Below are 19431 nucleotides of genomic sequence, written 5' to 3' on the forward strand. Positions count from 1 at the left end.
TAGTCTTTGATGCCAAGAATTGTAAAAGAATAGTAGTTCTGTGGTCGTGTTTTAAATAAAGCTCTTAGTTTTCACTCAGTACTAAAAAGAGCCCACTGGGGGCTTTCTTCAGGTACCAGATGGTTTTCTCCTTCCCCAAAAAGAAGGCGCTTCCTCTAGATCTGCTCCCATTCCTTACAGCCACAGGACAGCGCAGTGCACTACACTCGGTTTCAGATAAAATGCAAATTTTTTTTTTTTTTTTTTTTTTTTTGTCTTTTTGCTATTTCTTTGGGCCGCTCCCGCGGCATATGGAGGTTCCCAGGCTAGGGGTTGAATCGGAGCTGTAGCCACCGGCCTACGCCAGAGCCACAGCAACGCGGGATCCGAGCCGTGTCTGCAACCTACACCCCAGCTCACGGCAACGCCGGATCGTTAACCCACTGAGCAAGGGCAGGGACCGAACCCGCAACCTCATGGTTCCCAGTCGGATTCGTTAACCACTGCGCCACGACGGGAACTCCAAAATGCAAATTTAAAAGTGGGGTGAGTTAGTCACCCAGATCTCAAGACCTTGGGTTTTTTTTTGGGGGGGGGGTCTTTTCTTTTCCTTCTTTTGTGGTCTCACCCATGGCATATGGAAGGTCCCTGGCCAGGGATCAAATCCAAGCCGCAGCTGCGACCCAGGCCACAGCTTTGGCAATACTGCAGCCTTAACCCACTGCACCAGGCCAGGGAATCGAACCCACACCACCACAGAGACAATGTTGGCTCCTTAACTCACAGCACCACAGAGGGAACTCCGGCTTATTTTTTTTTTAATCTATAGCTTCACAAAGTTATACAATGTTCTTTGTCTTGACACAGATTTACTTTATAAGACATCCCTCACAGTCTTATGAGTCATAACTTCAACTGCTAACAACAGTATTGGCTTCATAAATTAATAAAATACGAACATAAAGTCAGTTGAGGAAGTTGTATGTCTTCATTTAGGCAAAAAAAAAAAAAAAAAAAAAGTGAGGCTTTTAATTTGTAGAATAATGAGGTTAATTTTCTTTCATAATTCCAAAGCTGGCTATGCAACATTTCTGAAAAAGAACCTACAAAAGCAGTTTAAGGAATAGAAGCGTTGTTAGAACAAGTGTACAACTTCCGTAGATGGCCACTTTGAGGGGCAACAGTTTCAACTGAATCTGAGAAGTGTTGGCTCTAAAAAAACTAACTTGGACCTCTTATTAGATTGACTATGACTTTTCCCCAAAACTATTTGAATGTGAAAGAGAAAAGACGCAAACACAAACATTAACTCTGATGAATTTAACATAAATCACTAGGTTGATTATTCCTCTTTATCTTCAGGGGCCAATAAAAACATTAGTTTATAAACTAAACCACAAAGGTGCACTAGTAATTGCAGAGGAACCTATTTTACTTTTTTATAGGTCTTAAGAACACATTCTCTTTTACGTTTCACTGCCAAAATTCTTCAGGGCACATTTTATTACAGGTACCAAAACAGTTCTCTGATAGTATAATCTCTTCTAGCCCACAACACAGTAGTTCTTGGAAAACACATAAATTTTAGCATTACAAAATATAAAGTATAATCTAATGATTGAAATGGCCCTATAAGCAACACTAAGAATTTTTTCTCTCACATAACATTCAACCAACAATGTTTTTAAATAATTTTTTTAAAAAAACCCATTCCTCAGAGTTCCCGTCGTGGCTCAGTGGTTAACGAATCCAACTAGGAACCATGAGGTTGCAGGTTCGATCCCTGGCTTTGCTCAGTGCGTTAAGGACCCAGTGTTGCCGTGAGCTGTGGTGTAGGTTGCAGACGCGGCTTGGATCCCACATTGCTGTGGCTCTGCCGTAGGCTGGCAGCTAAGCTCTGATTAGACCCCTAGCCTGGGAACCTCCATATGCCATGGGAGTGGCCCCAGAAAAGGCAAAAAGACAAAAACAAACAAACAAACAAAAAAACCCATTCCTCCTACTGTACGGCACAGGAACCATATCCAATCTCGTGTGACAGAACATGATGGAAGATAATATGAAAAAAAGAATGTATATATATATATATATGCATGTATGTATGAATGACTGGGTCACTTTGCTGTACAGCAGAAATTGACACAGCATTGTAAATCAACTATAATTTTTTAAAAATTTCTAATAAATACATTAAATAAAACTTTAAAAGTGAAAAAAAAACCACATTCAATCAAGTGTCTTTTGGGGGCTTGGAGATAACTAACCTACATATCTTAATGACTAAAGTTATTAATAGCACAGGAAATCCTCAAGATGCATCTGATTCTAGTTTGTTTGAATAACTCATCCTTCTTCAATGTGAAATGAATTTCTAAACTGCTTTGTTTTAAAAAAAATCTGAATTCTCCTTTATTTATTAAAGCAATTGAATTTATTATCAAAAACTTTCCCACAAACAATACTTCAGGCCTAAATGGCTCCTGGGTAAATTCTCCCAAACATTTAAGGGAGAAAGAAGCCAATTTTATACAAACGCTCGCATAAAATAAAAGAGGAGAAAATACTTCCTAGTTCATTTTATGAGACCAGCCTTACTCTGCAGAGCTTCTAAACTGCTATAGTCTCTGTGGGGCCACAGTTTGTATCATTCACTTTAACCAGGAATAGGACAGGGCTCTGACCTTTCCCCTTCCTCCCTCAATACTTGAATGGCTGGTTCCAGCCACCTCAGGGCTTAAAAAAAAAAAAAAACACTTTTCTCCATCTGTGAGATTCACTGATGCTTTTCACTCAGATAAGATTTACTGAGCACTGCTCCATGTGTGAGGAATACAGGGCAGACAAGATCTACAGCCTCATGATACCCAAACCCTGGCAGGAAAAGAAAAAAACGATAAAAAAAGAGACACACACATCAAGATGCTTTGAGGTTGCTAAATGCGATGGAGAAAATGAAACAGGGAGCTGTGATAAGACAGGAGCCACATCACACTGGAAGGCTGGGGAAAGCGCCCTGGAGGAGGTGAAACCTGAAACCTGAACACCACGAAGGGGCCAAGCCCACAAAGTTCTGGCGAAGAGCTTCCAGGCAGAGGAAACAGCGGGCGCAAAGGCGTGGAGGCAGAACCACCTCTGATATTTCTGGGGGAAGAAATCTTGCTATGTCTGGGCAATGCAGCTAGAGCAGAATGACTGAGACAGAGGACAGCAAAGGACCAGGACACAGGGGAAGCAAAGCGCAGACCACCAGAGCCCTGGAAGCGGTGGCATGACCCAGGTTTTATTCGAAGCACAAAGGAGGGTTTCAAGAAGAGTAATATTACCTGATTCTATGCTTTTAAAAGATCACCCTGTACCCTTGCATGGAAAAAGGGATGGTCAAAACGGAAATGAGGAGTTCCCGTAGAGGCTCAGCGGCTAAGGAATACGACTAGGAACCATGCGGTTGCAGGTTCAATTCCTGGCTCAGGGGGTTAAGGATCCAGTGTTGCCGTGAGCTGGGGTGTAGGTCATAGACGCGGCTCGGATCCCGAGCTGCTGTGGCTGTGGTGTAGGCCAGCGGCTACAGCTCCGATTCGACCCCTAGCCTGGGAACCTCCATATGCCGTGGGAAGCGGCCCTAGAAAAGGCAAAAAGACAAAAAAAAAAAAAAAAAAAAAAAAAAAAAGGAAATGAGAAAACCAGAAAGGAGTCCATTGCAGGCAAGAAAATGCTGGGTCCTTGGACCAGGGGAACAGAGAGGGTTTTATTCCCCAGGGACCGACCACCAGGAGAGGAGCAAGTTCAGGAACCGATGTCTAGAGCATAAAGCGAGAGACGACAGCCACACCTTAGATGGAAAGAAGCAGGTTCTGGGGTAGGAGGGAGCAACCTGGAAGGGCCAAACATCACAAAAAGCAGAGAAGAGAGAGGAAAAATCACCTTGGAGAGAGCCCTGTATGTTGCTGGAAAGATCATTTCCAAGAAGAGGGGATGGCAGCATGGGTTAGACTCCCCAAACAGAAGTTACACAGGTTAAAAGGGCTCATCTCCAAGGAAGTGCAGGGCTTCTGTTTTGCCCAGAGGAATACACAAGTTTGGGGCCAAGAACTGAGCTGATCAAGGGACCACAGGAAAGAGAGGCTAAGTGGCCGTCACCAGGTCTCCCTCTACTAAACAGCACTCAGCTCCTCCTCCAATCAAGTGTTGGGCAAATTATCTGAAATATCTGTTAGGCTCTGTCTCCCGTAGTACCCGGGATAAATGGCTTTATGCAAAACAAGCCGATGTTATGTTACCTAAAGGTTCTTTTAAGATTAAACTAAAATATTTCCCCTTTTAAAATTACCTCTGTATAAAACTGGTATTGGTCATGTTATTTAATTTACCGTGAAATTTCAAATCACGCTCAAGGAGGGCACTGGCTTTTCTGTTAACCAAAAAAAGGCATGGGTTAAGAAAGACTGAAAAACACATATGAATAGTATGGTTCCACTTATGGAAAAGAGACATCTACATATGTGCCTATGTCTAGTACATACACAGATTTCAAGAGTCGAGTCAGCAAAATGTGGCAGGATTTGGGGTGGTTTTTAGAACTTTCTTCAGTTATCTTTCTGCCTGGTTTTGATTTTTATAATGCACTATCCTACAATTACATAAACATTTTAAGGCTAAATACATTGTTTTGACATTTGACTCAGGAATCGTGGCTATGATGGCTTATCTTTTTCTTCTGAAGTGTTTCACTCCTTTTCAGAAGGAAAGTAGGCAGAGGGATTTATTGATGAATAGCCTTCAGATAAAGTACTTGAAAGTCTTGATATTGTGATAATCACAAATTGTCACATTTCTAACATTTACTATTGCTCACACCTTCTTATGGGTCAGAATTTGGGAATGTCTTGGTGGGGGGGGGGCGCCAACAGTGCTGGTGCAAGGCCTCCCATGGAGTTGCAGTCAAATGCAGTAACAGAGGACTAATCAAGGGGGAAAGGCATTTCCTCACACAAGGACAAAAAAGCTACTTACATCATTAAAATTATGTTTCTATAATGGCCACTTGTCCTGAGACACAGTTAGATCTAAAGATTAAAAAAAAAAAAAAAAAAACAATATTCCAAGCTGAGAATCCTTTAATAATAAAATCATTTTTAAATGACTTGAAAATTGCTGACAAGTCAGAGTTACCTGTTGCCCTAGTGGTTAAGGATTCAGCATGGTCCCTGCTGTGGCATGGTTTTGATCTCTGGCCGGGTGTGGCCAAATAAATAAATAAATAAAGGAGGAAAATAAAGAAGAAAGACAAAAACTTTTTTTCTTAATTGCTGACAATTCACATGGAATCTCAAATCTGTCCCTCAACTCAATTTCCTGAGCGCTTACAACAGCCAGGGTGCTGGGTGCTGGAATACAGCAGGGACAAGAACGAAAACCATACCTTGGCACTATGGTGTAAAAAGGGGTTTGGGATGAACGATGCTCTAAAAATGTATCTTACACTAAGTTCTCATTACCTCGATATACTGGGAATGCACTATTTTAAAGTTTAACGCGTGGGAGACGAAAGGGAGTTGAACTCCTGTTCTACAGATTATGCAAGTGGGAATTATCAAGTGGGTTAACATCAGGTTAGCATCAAACCAGGCCGTTTATCCTGGTGCTTTATTACAGAAATTACCCAGCTAATCATTGATAGAATAAAATGCTAAGCCTAGCAACCTTCTCATACTCTCATCCCTATGAGCTCTTATTTTACCTCTAATCACATGACTCTCAATATTATTATTGTTGTTGTTGTTGTTGTTGTTATTTTTGTCTTTTTAGGGCCGAACCCGTGGCATATGGAAGTTCCCAGGCTAGGGGTCAAATCGGAGCTGTAGCCGCCGGCCTACACCATAGCCACATCCACATGGGATCCAAGCCGAGTCTTCAACCTACACCACAGCTCACCGGAACGCCAGATCCTTAACCCACTGAGCAAGGCCAGGGATGGAAACTGCATCCTCATGGTTACTAGTCAGAGGCGTTTCTGCTGAGCCATGATGGAAATGCCTCAATATTATTATTGACCTATCTTCCAACTGCAGTTGATTTTCCCTACCAGATCTAAGATTCTTGGTGCCAAGAACAGTTTTATATATTTTAAAAAGTCTTAGTACAGCATCAAGCACAGTGCTAAGCACCGAGCATTGATGAAATTTTAACATAGCTTATAATTGTCCACTAAATTCAAAACCTGTCATTTTACAGGTGAGGACAGTGAAGGCCAGAGGGTCCCCCGGGCACTCAGCGAGGGCACTGGGACCGGAACTTCTAGGGTACTCTGGCCATATCTTAGTCTTCCTGGCCTAAGCATCTTTAAATCATCTTTAAATCTCTCACATCCAGAAGCACTGGTGTCCAGGACGAGGACACTCCAACAACTGTGTAAGGAGATAAATGTTGGCTGAATGAAAGGTTTGCATAAAATTTGATTCCCACTTTAGTGCTCTTTTCTTGACAAAAACTGAGGGTTTAACCAGAATTTGGAAAATGCTCTCATCCCCACCTCTGAGAAAGGTAAAATTGTGACAATTTGCAAAAGATTCTCCCTTGGAAGCGGTGTACATGCAACCCAGAATTTAAACTTTAAGTCATTACCTAAAATGGCTCTTTCACAATAAGGAACAATCATTACAACAACAGCTACCATTTTTACTCTGAGACGAGAACTATTCTAAGTTCCTTAAACTATTTAAGCCCACAGCAACCTTCAGAGATATCTCCATTTCACAGATGGAGAAACTGAGGCAAATAGAAGCTATGTAACTTGCTGGTAAGTGACAGAGCTGGGCTCCACCCCTAGGATGTCTGGTTCCATGGCCCACCTTCTTAACCACCAAACTAGGGCATCTCTCAATAATTAAAGGGGAAACCACCAGAACTGGTGAAAAATGTGACTTCCAACTCTTTTCAACAAATGCGTATTTATTAAGTACCTATAATAATGGAAAGCAAAAGCTGACATTAGGTTGTCAGAAAGCGTGCAACCACATGTGCTTTCATGAAAAGAAAATGGTTTTTCAGTAATACGTATAAGAACAGTATGCATGTAAATCAGTGATGCAAAAGAGGGAACCAGGCCCTTAAAACATGACTAAACAGGCTCTACAATATTGGCACTCTTGATTTATTCTGCAAACTCTTCCAATAAATAGTGAGAGGTAAACTCGGATTCGAATCCTCCTTAAATTATGACTTGTCCCTAATTACTGCGATCAGACTCAAATTATTGGAGGTTCACTGTGAAGAGGAAAGGGTAGGCAATTTCACAACACTTTATGATTTGAGTGACAGCCAAGAGTTAAGCTTGATTAATAAAGTTATATGAAGATATGTGCAACCTTTAAGACATTAGCATTTTTAAGGCAATGCAAAATATATGCTTTCTGGTCTAACGCTAAATCTATTCGTTGACATACTTTCTGGAGAAAATAATGGCTTCAACCATTTCTACTCTTTGAGCCGCCTAAAAAGAACAAAGTGGATGAGTCTAGGGTTCCTTCCCTGAGTCAGTTTCCTTTACCCTGACTATTAATTTACCATTTGGCATGTTCTCCTACAGAGCTTCCTGTTTTCTTGATAATGACGTTTGTGCTTAACCAACAGTATTTAACACCAGCTAAGAAGGAAGTCTTCAGCCTTGGCAACCTAAAATAACAGGTGACTATGAAAAAAAAAAAAAAAAAAAAAAAAAAAAAAAGGGCTCAAAGACCCAATAACTACCTTTTACATGACGATTAGGTCATAAATTAGAGCGATTTACTGTTTGTTGGTATTCAGCACATTTTCATGTTACAGAACGAATTTACATGCTCTGAATCAAATCTAACATCGGTAATTCCAGTCAGACTAAATCAGTTTCAAAATGATCACGGTTTCCAGACACGTTCAGCAGGAAAGAAGCTACAAGACTGAAACAGGCTATCTGAACAGCTCTCTAAATAATCTATAAAATGGGCATTTTATCTGTGAAGGCATCTGAATTTCTGACTCACAGAATCTTTCACCCTCAGTGTTGGGAGGGAACTATGGGCCATCTAGTTGACGACATCAAAACCCACTAGGTCAAGGCTTGGGCCTTTCTACAAGAAGACTCGTGGGTTAAAACTGGGGGAAGAGAAAGCAGCACAACTGCACTGACGTAGATTTTGTAGATCGTTGACCTGGAGAATGGAACCATCTACTCGATGCCATATGATGTTCCTGATATAACAAGTATATTCTCTCCTCCACTAAAGCCTAACATCTATTTCTGGGCCCTACTAGAAAGTGATGCATTGCATTCTTAGCATAGGACTCCAAAATGCCATTACCAAAGTACATGACTCAGCCCAGAATGTTTTAAAAATTATAAAATTAAAATATTCAAAAATATGTGCTTGCCAGTTCATGTGGCATCAACTGTTATTCTCAGTTTCTATGCTGTATCTCCATTTATAAATGAGAGATTTCAATTCTACTTTAGAGTAGGGAGTATTTTTAAATGTTAGTAGGTGTTCCTATAACAAAATGTGGTTTAAATTACAATGTGATTTCAGTAGGCATGATGGGCTCAAATACTATTTTTAACAGTTAACTAGGAGGAGGGAGATCCTTGAACTTTTTGAGACAGATACTTAGCTCATTAATGCGCAACCTCTCTTCCTTTCTAATACGTGCATTTAATTCACTGTTAACAGAATGAAAGAGAAAATTAAGAGGATTAGCTCAGTAAGTGCAGGAAAAGAGTTTGATAAAATTAAATACCCAGGCATGATTTTAAAAACTCTTTGCAAATAAGGATAAAGAAGAAACTTCCTAAATACGATAAAGGCCATCTATAAAAAACTGACAGCAACATCACACCAAGTAACAAAATGTTAAAATTTTCCCTTTGAGATGGAGAATGAGACAAGGATATTCTTTCTTACCACTTTCACTCCACATTGTACTGGAGGTCCTAGCTAGTACAGAGTGGGTAGCATGGGTAAAAGGGTATAAGTATTGGAAAAGAGGAAATAAAACTATACTTATTTGTAGATAATATGAGTACACAAAGAAAGCTTTTAAAAGCTTCGTATGCATCATTAGAAATAACATGTGAGTTAAGTTGCTAGACAAAGAACTTACACAAAAAGCAGCTGTATACTATACCATCAACGGTTAAAAAATAAAAACTTTTAAGGGAGTTCCCACCGTGGCTCAGCAGAAATGAATCCATCTAGGAACCATGAGGTTGCAGGTTCGATCCCTGGCCTCGCTCAGTGAGTTAAGGAGCCGGCGTTGCTGTGAGCTGTGTTGTAGGTTGCAGACGTGGCTCGGTTCGGATCCAGCATTGCTGCGCTGGCAGCTGTAGCTCTGATTCGACCCCTAGCCTGGGAACCTCCATATGCAGCAGGTGTAGCCCTAAAAAGACAAAAGGCAAAAAATAATAATGATGATAATAATAAAAATAAAAAATAAAAACTTTCAGAAAGACGCCTCTGAAAATAACACCAATCAAATTATATAGAAAAAAAGCCACAAAAGAGACACAAGAGCTTTCTACATAAAGCAATTATTATCCAGAAGAAAATAAAACATGAACACAGATGTCATGTGTTCACAGATTAAAAGAAACAGCGAAAAAGATACTGTCTGGGATGATTACGCTTTCTCCTTAAGCTGATCTGGAACCGAAAAGGCAGATTCTACAACCGAAGTGGAATGGTAAAGAAACAAAAATAGACCAGATTCTCTTGAAGAAGAAAAATTGGGGAGAATTATTTACAATGGCCAAAAGGTAAAAGTGGCCAAGTTTCCATCAACTGATGAAAAATAGACAAACAAAATATAGCATATACACAGAATGCAATGTTATTCAATAGGCTTTAAAAGGAAGGACATTTCTGACACACGCTACGACGTAGATAAACCTTGAGGATATTACACTAAGTGAACTAAGCCAGTCACAAATGGACAAATCCTGTATGATTGCATTTAAATGAGGTACACAGAGTCCTCAAATTCAAAGAGACAGAAAATAGAATGATGGTTGCAGGAGGTGAGAGGAGAAGGGAAATGGTGTTTAATGGGTACAGAGTTTCAGTTTTGCAAGATGAAAACTTTCTGGAGATGGATGGTGATAACGCTTGCACAGCAATGTGAATGTATTTAATGTCACTGACCTGGTAAACTTAAAAATGGTTAAAATGGTAAATACTTTAGCATTTTACCCAACTAAGAAAAAAACTTAGTAGGAGCACTTGCTCTACGGAAGATCAAAAATTATTTATAAATCATTAAAATGTTGATATTGGTACAAAGATAGACAAGTAGAGCATCAGAACAGAACAGACATTCCAGAGAGAGAGATCCTCACATATCTGGACACTTAATTCATGCCAAAGAAATCTCCATACAGAAGTAAGACAAGGAAATGGTTTTTGATAAATGGTACTGGGTCAACTGGACATACCTGTATTGAAAAACATGAAAGCTGATCCTTACTCTCATAACATTCTACAAAAAATCAAGTCCAAGTGCAAAAATCTAAAGAAAAATATTTTTAGAAGATAACTTGGGATGGAGAGAGATAACAGAAGAGTATCTTCAAGAACCAGGGGGGGAACCAAAGCACTAACTATAAAGGAAATGAGGAGCAAATTTGATCACGTTAGTATTAGATCTTCTGTTCATAAAAAACAAACAAAAAACAAAACAAAACAAAACAAAAAAACACCATTAAGGGAGTGAAAGACAAACGACAGAGTGGGGGAAGATACATGCAACATATAAAATTGACTAAGGGCTCATATCCAGAATATATAAAGAATCCTGAACAGGAGATAAGAAAAAGGACAACTAGGTTAGAAGACCCAAAGGAGCACTTCATAAAAGGTCATCCAGATGGTCAATAAATATCTGAAAAAAGTGCCTAATCTAATTAGGCACCAGGGAAGTGCGATTTCAATCCCCAATGAGGTACCATCACACACCCTTCAGAGTGGTTAAAATTTAAATCCCAGTACTTACTAAGTACTGACAAAGAGAAATGGGAACTCTTACAGTCTGCTGGTCGAAGTATAAGTTGCTATGACTGCTTTGGAAAACCACTGGACAGTATTTATTAAAGTGCATACCCTATGATCTAGCAATTTTGCTCCTAAAATAACCTCCAATTGATATGTACACATATATCTCACCAAAAGGCGCCTAATCAAAAAAGATCACTGCTACAAGAGTTACAGAAAGGAACCTCTTTTCAAGAACCTTGAGCTGTGATCAGAAGACAAAAATCAAACCTGTGAAAGTCAAACAAGGCACAATTTAAATAACAATTCAAGACAACAATAGATACGAGTCACAAAGCAATTAACATGATTAATTGCCAAATTAGCGGTTAAAGAAAATAAGCACAATAGAAGTTGAGAGAGCAGAGGAACCACTCTGAGCAGGAGTAATCAAGGAAGGCTTAGAAGAATACCGACTGGCCTCAAAGAATGAGTTGGAGCTGATCAAGAGAGAGGAAGGGGAAATATATACCTGCCAGTGTCCTTAGATGGGGCAAAACCAAGGAGACAGATACTCTGCTAGAATAAAGGCTGTACAATGAAGTTGAGTACATTAAACTTTGGATTCCTTAGTGCTCAGCAGCATACCTGCCCTCGCACAGGTGGCACCTGATAACTACTGCACCTACAGTACAGGTGAGCAAGCGGAGCTGGAGGGCACTCCAAGGTCACGTCGAAGTCAAAACAAATTACCTAAACCTCCCGGACTGATTCCTGTTTCAACTGTGGGAGTGCTGGAGATTCTTACATTAACAAATATTGTAAGAAGGAGTTCCCCTTGAGGCACAGCGGAAACGAATCAGACTAGGAACCATGAGGTTGGGGGTTTGATCCCTGACCTCCCTCAGTTTAAGGATCTGGCGTTGCCCTGAGCTGTGGTGTAGGCTGAAGACGCAGCTTGGATCCTGCGCTGCTGTGGCTGTGGTGTAGGCCAGCACCTGCAGCTCTGATTCAACCCCTAGCCTGGGAACCTCCATATGCCGCGAGTGCAGCCCTAAAAACCAAATACATATGTATATTTTTATATATATTTATATACACTTAATATATATAAATATATATTTAAGAAATCCCCAGAGACAAAGTCAATTTACATACTACTTCTCTACATTTAATGTACAACAGAATTTTTTTTTCATTTTTTTATTATTCAAATGAATTTATCACATTTGTAGTTGTATAATGATCATATAACAATCTGATTTCACAGGATTTCCATCCCACAACAGAATTTTAGAAAAAGCAATTTTTGGAGTTCCCGTTGTGGCACAGCAGAAACAAATCTGACTAGTATCCATGAGGATGCAGGTTCAATCCCTGGCCTCGCTCAGTGGGTTAAGGATCCGGCGTTGCTGTGAGCTATGGTGTAGGTCGCAAACGTGGGTCGGATCCCGAGTTGCTGTGGCTGTGGCTGTGGCCGGCAGCTGTAGCTCCGATTCGACCCCTAGCCTGGGAACCTCCATATGCCACAGGTGTGGCCCTAAAAAAAACCCCAAAGAAAGCAATTTTTATACTAAACACTTTTAATTTGTTCAATAAAAATATTCCTGTAACTTTTTAGGCCACTATTTTCATTCCTTGACCTGAAACATGACCTAAACAGATGTATTTCCTACCCTCTGAACTCTGCTTTAACTTGATACCATTTATGCCCTAAGGATTTAAATCCCAATCTCAATTCCTGCTCCTACAGGGAAGGACGGGAGAGTACTTACTTGGCTTTTGCTCCAGTGGCTCAGATTCTCAAGACAATGAACTAGCAGAGCTTTGACCTTTCTCCTACTGACTTTCATGATTTTTTTCTTTTTTTTTACATTTACATTTGTATTTCCGGAGTCCCTCACACTTGCAAGGTGCTCAATATATACTTTTCTTTAAAAAAAAATAAATTTGAGTGAATATGAACAGTGCAAAGGTAGGGTACAGAAAAGAACTGATGGAAAACTGGTAGGGGACCAGGGAGGACAGAAAGAAGAAAAAAGAGCAAATAGAATAGTGAACTGTCGTGGAAACAAACAACTAAGTGGAGGTAAAAATGGAGAAGGAGCAATAGAATGAAGAGTGGAGAAGAAGGAAGGGGAATCACTAGATTTATGATTAGAATTATTAGACTTCCTGTCGGGAAGAGGTGCTTTCTAAAGATGAAGAAAAAGTTTTTTAACTTTTTCTTTAGATGATTATGAAAAGACTTAGCATCTGCTTTAGGAGCAAGCCCAGAACTACAGGATAATAGGGTGATGGTGTATGTAAGGCTGCTGGTGGTTTGAGAGCATCTTTTTTTGTCGATTGCCACTTGAGCTACAATTGTTACACACTAAGAATTTTAAAGCCTTACAACAACAACAACAATAACAACAACAACAAAAAAAAAAAAAAAAGAATTTTAAAGCCTTAAGCAAGTGAAATCATCCGTCTCGTCCTTGGTTTTCTCCTCTGTAAAGTGGGGATGATAGGCACACTCCCATGGAATTGTTACGAGGATCCACTGACTTGATACATATAAAGTACTAAGAACAGTGCCTGGCACAGAGTAAGGATTTACTGGGAGGGGTATTTGAAAGTGCAAATTGTAAAGCCAAAGATATAGAGAACAGAAAGTCTATCTCAAACAGTATTTTTATTAAAGCCTTCATTTCACTTGGGTAATAATTTTCAGAATTTAAAACAAACAAACAAAAAAGAGCTTTGATTGACCCCCCTCACCTCATTACTACGCCTTCTTTATGCCACAGACAAAAGGGGGTCCGATCAGAGCAGTAAAATGATTTTTCCAGGTCCCACGTGAAATCTAACGGGGCCCAGGATGCCCCTCCTGCAGGACCCCCAGGGCGACGAGGAGAAGAATATCAGCGGGAAGATCTAATCCGGGGTCAGGGAAAAGCAAGGAGGGGAAGCTTCTCAACTAGACCAGAGACTGCCACACTTTTCTGACACACAGCAAGAAACTTAACAATCCCCATCTTACACCACCACTCGGTACACCTACGTGCACTGAGCGTATCTGTACACATTCACGGATGTGGATGTATACAAGTATGTATGCATCTATTTATAAATGGAAGCATTTATCTATAACACTTAGCTTTATTACATGAAATGCACTTACATTTTTATTCAATTTTATCTTATTTCATATTTTTTTAAATGTGAATCAGACCCACTAAAATGACTTTATGGAGTTCCCGTCATGGCGCAGTGGTTAACAAATCTGACTGGGAACCATGAGGTTGCAGGTTAGATCCCTGGCCTCGCTCAGTGGGTTAAAGATCCAGCGTTGCGGTGAGCTGGGGTGTAGGTCACAGATGCGGCGCAGATCCTGTGTTGCTGTGGCTCTGGTGTAGGCCAGCGGCTGCAGCTCCGATTCGACCCCTAGCCTGGGAACCTCCATATGCTGCGGGAGTGGCCCAATAAATGGTAAAAAGCCAAAAAAAAAAAAAAAAGCAGAGAGACTAGCTGGATCGCATTCAAAAGATGCCAGCAAGGATGGTAAAAGGCTATGGTGTCAGCCTGCAGAAGAGAAAACGACAAAACACAACACTCATCTTCGTTTATGTGAAGTGTTGCCACTCGGAGGGAGGGTAGATTAAGTCTGTTCCAACCTGCCTCTGAATGTAGAAGGGACACATTCTAACAGTACTCTGCCCAGTGAGCAGCCTTGGGACTCCTGGAGTTTCCCTGTGACTGGAGAGACTTGGGCACAGTGCAGGCAGGCACCTGAGCAGAAAAGCAGCAGGAGGGGCTAACAGTCACCTGGCGGTCGTGAGAGTCTAATACCTTCCAATCTTGAAATTCTGTAACTAGAGGAAAACAACATTATACTATGACTTCAAAAGCCAACACCAGGTCTTGTGTTAAGCTTTTATAAAGAAATGAACTCTACCATGAACTTCATAAAACAAACTTGAAATGGCAAATGTTAATATCTTAACAAACCAAAAAAACCAATATAATTAAAATTGACTTCATGAGTCTGGCCCAGTCCGTAAACATTTTCATCAGTTACAACAAGAGAAAAACAAATGCCACCCAAGTCACTGGCATCGAGTGTTAAGATGTTTATCACCTTAGAAAATATAAATCAGGAGTTCCCGTCATGGCACAGTGGAAACAAATCCGACTAGGAACCATGAGGTTGAGGGTTCAATCCCTGGCCTCGCTCAGTGGGTTAAGGATCCAGCATTGCCGTGAGCTGTGGTGTAGGTCGCAGACATTGGATCTGGCATTGCTGTGGCTCTGGCATAGGCTGGTGGCTACAGCTCTGATTAGACCCCTAGCCTAGGAACCTCCACATGCCACAGGTACGGCCCCAAAAGGACAAAAGACAAAAAAAAAAAAAAAAAGAAAAAAAAAAAGAAAGAAAGAAAATATAAATCTTATTTAGCTTTAACAAGCAAATAGCAAAAAAAAAAAAAAAAAGTTTGACCTTTACAATACGCAAGAATAAAGGAAGAAGCTTCCCCAAAATAGACTACAGTGTAAACATTCTCTCCTTACTTAAAAGTCCTGCTTCTTTGTCAATAGGCAGAAAATATAAACAAAGTAATGATGTAATGATGTAAAACTCAGTTTTTACTGACCCAACTAATGGAAATTTATAGTAATTTTGAGAAAAGGCCTCATTCTTACAACCCTCCACAACATTTGTTCTAATCTATTTGTTTAAAAAGAAAAAAAGACGGTATCTCAGATTATTCAATGTGTAGCCAGGAATTATTTCTCACGAATGTACTACCGTGTCACCCTTGAGAAAGAAATCCAAAAAAGGCCAATTCCTGGACTGTGAGCATGAAGAAAGCAACCATCTGAATAGTGATACTCAAAGTGCAGCCCAGGGACCAGAACTAGACGTTAAACTGTTACCAACCCACGAGAGGACAAGCACAGAGACTGAGAGTGAGAATCTGGAAACTGTTAAAGCAAGTTAAGAGTAGTTTTCAATCTGATGGATCTAATATTAAAAACCCAGGCCTTCTATTTCATATGCCTTTTTTATCTCACTTTTTTCTAATTCTTTTTCATTACCGTTGATAAACATATCAGTTGGTGACAGATTGGAAGTTTTTGAAACCTCGAGTCCTTCGCCAGAGACAACTTGAGAAATATTTCTCTAGAGATCCCTTAAATGCTGAAGGTCCTTGGCTATAAAGATAAACGGCTTTACTTTGATGTCTCCCAATCTCTCTCTTCACCTTGGTTTTCCCACTACAGTAACAAACACCATTAATTTATTCCTTTCCAAGTGTTCTTTTGATATCCCCGCTAAGTTGACAGTAATATTAATTTAGCTCACTGCTTAAAATTTATCATCAGATGATCTATCTGACTGCTCAGAATTTGTTAACACCACGTCATTTGCATCCAGATGTAGCTCCAACATATTCTTGGATGCATTCCTTTCAAGAAGATACGAACTAATTTGATGATCCCGTTTGGAGCGGGTCGCCCAATCTTACAGTATGACTGCTGGCATAACCTGTGGCAGCGAGTCATAATTTTTGAGAAAGTCTAAGCACAGTATAGCTCAGCTTTAAATCCTGGGCCTCCACACCTAAAGAAGTGGCCTGCTATGAACTGAACTCAGGACGAAAGACCTGAAATGGCCATGATTCCGCCAATCCTCCTGGACTCTCGATTCTCCATGTGAACTACTTTAATCCTCAGAACACTTTCCTGATTTACACATTCTTTTATCTCTGACATACATATGTACAAAGATGGATATAATAAATGCATAGTAGTCCCCCTTTAAACGCAGTTTCGCTTTCCAAGGTTTCAGTTACCAATGGTTCAAGTCCGAAAATATTAAACGGAAAATTCCAGAAGTAAACAACTCATAAACTTTAAGGTTCACATGCTCCCTGGGTAACAGGATGCAGTCGTGAGCCATCCCATCGGGAAACCCCAACCATCTGCACAGTCTGCTCCTGATACCAACCACTGCCATGTTCAAGGCTCGATGACTCAGGATCACCCAAAGCAGGTGCACCTGCTTGCGATACATGGTCAGGTCATTGGTCAGCCTCACGCCAAGTCACAAAGCCTACATCACTCACCTCACTTCATCTAATTTTGGAGGCATTTTATCTTCTCCCAACACCTTAAGAAGAAAAAGGGTGCTCACAGTACAAGATATGTTGAGAGAGAGAGACCACAACATATACCTTTTATTACAGGATATAGTTATTACAATAGTTCTATTTTACTATCATTATTGTTCATCTCTTACTGCACCGAATGTATACATTAAACTTTAGCATCCATGTGCAAAAAGGAAAAACAGCATGCACAGAGTCCATGACTATCTGTGGTTTCAGGCATCACTGGAACATACTCTCTTGTGGATAAGGAGGGGCTCCTGTTTTGATAAAAACCTGCCAATGATAAACAACTGCTAAAGACATTTTTAGCGTAAGAAAAACACGACCACTACTGCCTTCAGGGAAAATTAAATACACGGGGCTTTGCTATAAGAAATTATTCCAGAATGCCAATAATTACATACTTTTAGTTAAGATGTGCAACATTACTTAAGCTTCCAACTGTTCAACAACTTGAATAATGGAAAAAAGCAAAAATTATGAAAGAGTCTGAGAATTTAGGTCAAAGAATGAATCAGTGACAGACTTAATAAAATAACTACATGTGTTTAATTTCTGCCCCAGTTCCAGTCATGAAACTGCGTTTCCTCCACATAGCCTTTAACTTGGAGACATCCATAAACTCCTGGCAAATTATTTACAACACTGGGAGCTAGCCAATTTGTAGAAACCTGTTGCCTAGAAAATGGTGTTATTTTAGACAGCTACTTTTTCTGAATGACTTCTAATACTGACCTCTTCCTGACATTTGAGTTTTAGTCTCAATTACCTAACAAAGTTCTATCCGAATTCTATTCAGTAAATGCATCTTCTTAGTGTTCATATCTAAAGATATTTCACAAATGTACGTGGCCAAAACACCCATCCCACAAGATACTACAGTGATATGTGATTCCAATCTTTTTCTGGCCCATGCTTTCTTGAAAAACAAACAAACAAATAACATGTAGTAGAGAAGACCTGGGTCCAGCCGTGCCCTCCACCCCTTGTCAGCTAAGGAATCTGAATGAGCTGCTTAACTTCTCTGAGACTTCATGCCTTCACATGTTTAAAAAAAAAAAAATTAAAGATATGATTATAAAAACATTCCTTACAGATTTACTGAGAACAAAGAGCCAACGAAAAAGACAGCTTTATACTATTCACAATGCTAAAGTCAATTATTGTTCATTTCTGTATAGTGACAGATAGATAATAGATAGATGGTAGATAGATAGACAGATAGATAGGTAGATAGATAGATAGATAGATAGATAGATAGATAGATAGATAGATAGATAGAGATAAGCAGCTAGATAGAAAGACAATGTCTATTTAGAGCTCTGAATCCAATGTTGGCCATAGTCTGTTTCCACTATGCAATTCACAGCAACATGGATGGAACTAGAGACTCTCATGCTGAGTGAAGGAAGTCAGAGAGAGAATATAATATCACTTATATCTGGAATCTGATATATGGCACAAATGAATCTTTCTACAGAAAAGAAACTCATGGACTTGGAGAATAGACTTGTGGTTGCCAAGGGGGAGAGTGAGGGAGTGGGATGGACTGGGAATTTGGGGTTCAAAGATGCAAACTATTGCATTTGGAATGGATAAGCAATGAGATCCTGCTGTAGAGCACAGGGAACTATATCTAGTCACTTGTGATGGAGCATGATGGAGCATGACATAAGAAAAATAATGTATATGTGTGTGTGTGACTGGGTCACTTTACTATACAGTAGAAAACTGACAGAACACTCTAAACCAGCTCTAATGGAAAAAATCATTTTAAAACAGTAAAATCAATTTACATATATATATATATACACACATATATATTTTGGTTGGTTGATTAGCTGGTTTTTGGTTTTTTTAGGACAGCACCAGCGGCATATGGAAGTTTCCAGGCTAGGAGTCAAATCAGAGTTGCAGCTGCCGACTTACACCACAGCCATAGTAACACGGGATACGAACCAAGTCTGCGACCTACACCGCAGCTCATGATAACACCGATTCTTAACCCACTGAGCAAGGCCAGGGATCAAACCTGGATCCTCATGGATCCTCGTTGGGTTCTTTACCACTGAGCCACAACAGGAACTCCCAACTTTATATTCTTTCCAGGAATGCTATGGAAAGTTCTGTCATTCCTACAATATAAGGTATATATTCACACAGAGAGTCCTGATCATAAAACTACACTGGGAAGAACACAAAAAAGTGACAAAACCGCTTTCCTTTGGATTTCGTGGTTTCCTCCTTTGCATTTCATTCTTCCTCAAGCCCATTTCTTCTGTCTTCTAGCCCAATGTCTG

General features: G+C 40.0%; 1 protein-coding gene across 3 annotated transcripts in view; it reads right to left on the reverse strand.

The window, feature by feature from the left end:
• BABAM2 (BRISC and BRCA1 A complex member 2) overlaps positions 1 to 19431 on the reverse strand; it is a 431603-nt gene that overhangs the window by 392411 nt on the left and 19761 nt on the right. The window lies entirely within an intron of this gene.

This window comes from Sus scrofa, chromosome 3 (assembly GCF_054392235.1).
Source record: "Sus scrofa isolate SSC_HxYL_T2T_F1_AM1 chromosome 3, Sscrofa_HxYL_maternal_Yorkshire_Landrace_v2.0, whole genome shotgun sequence".
Classification (NCBI taxonomy): Eukaryota; Metazoa; Chordata; class Mammalia; order Artiodactyla; family Suidae; genus Sus; species Sus scrofa.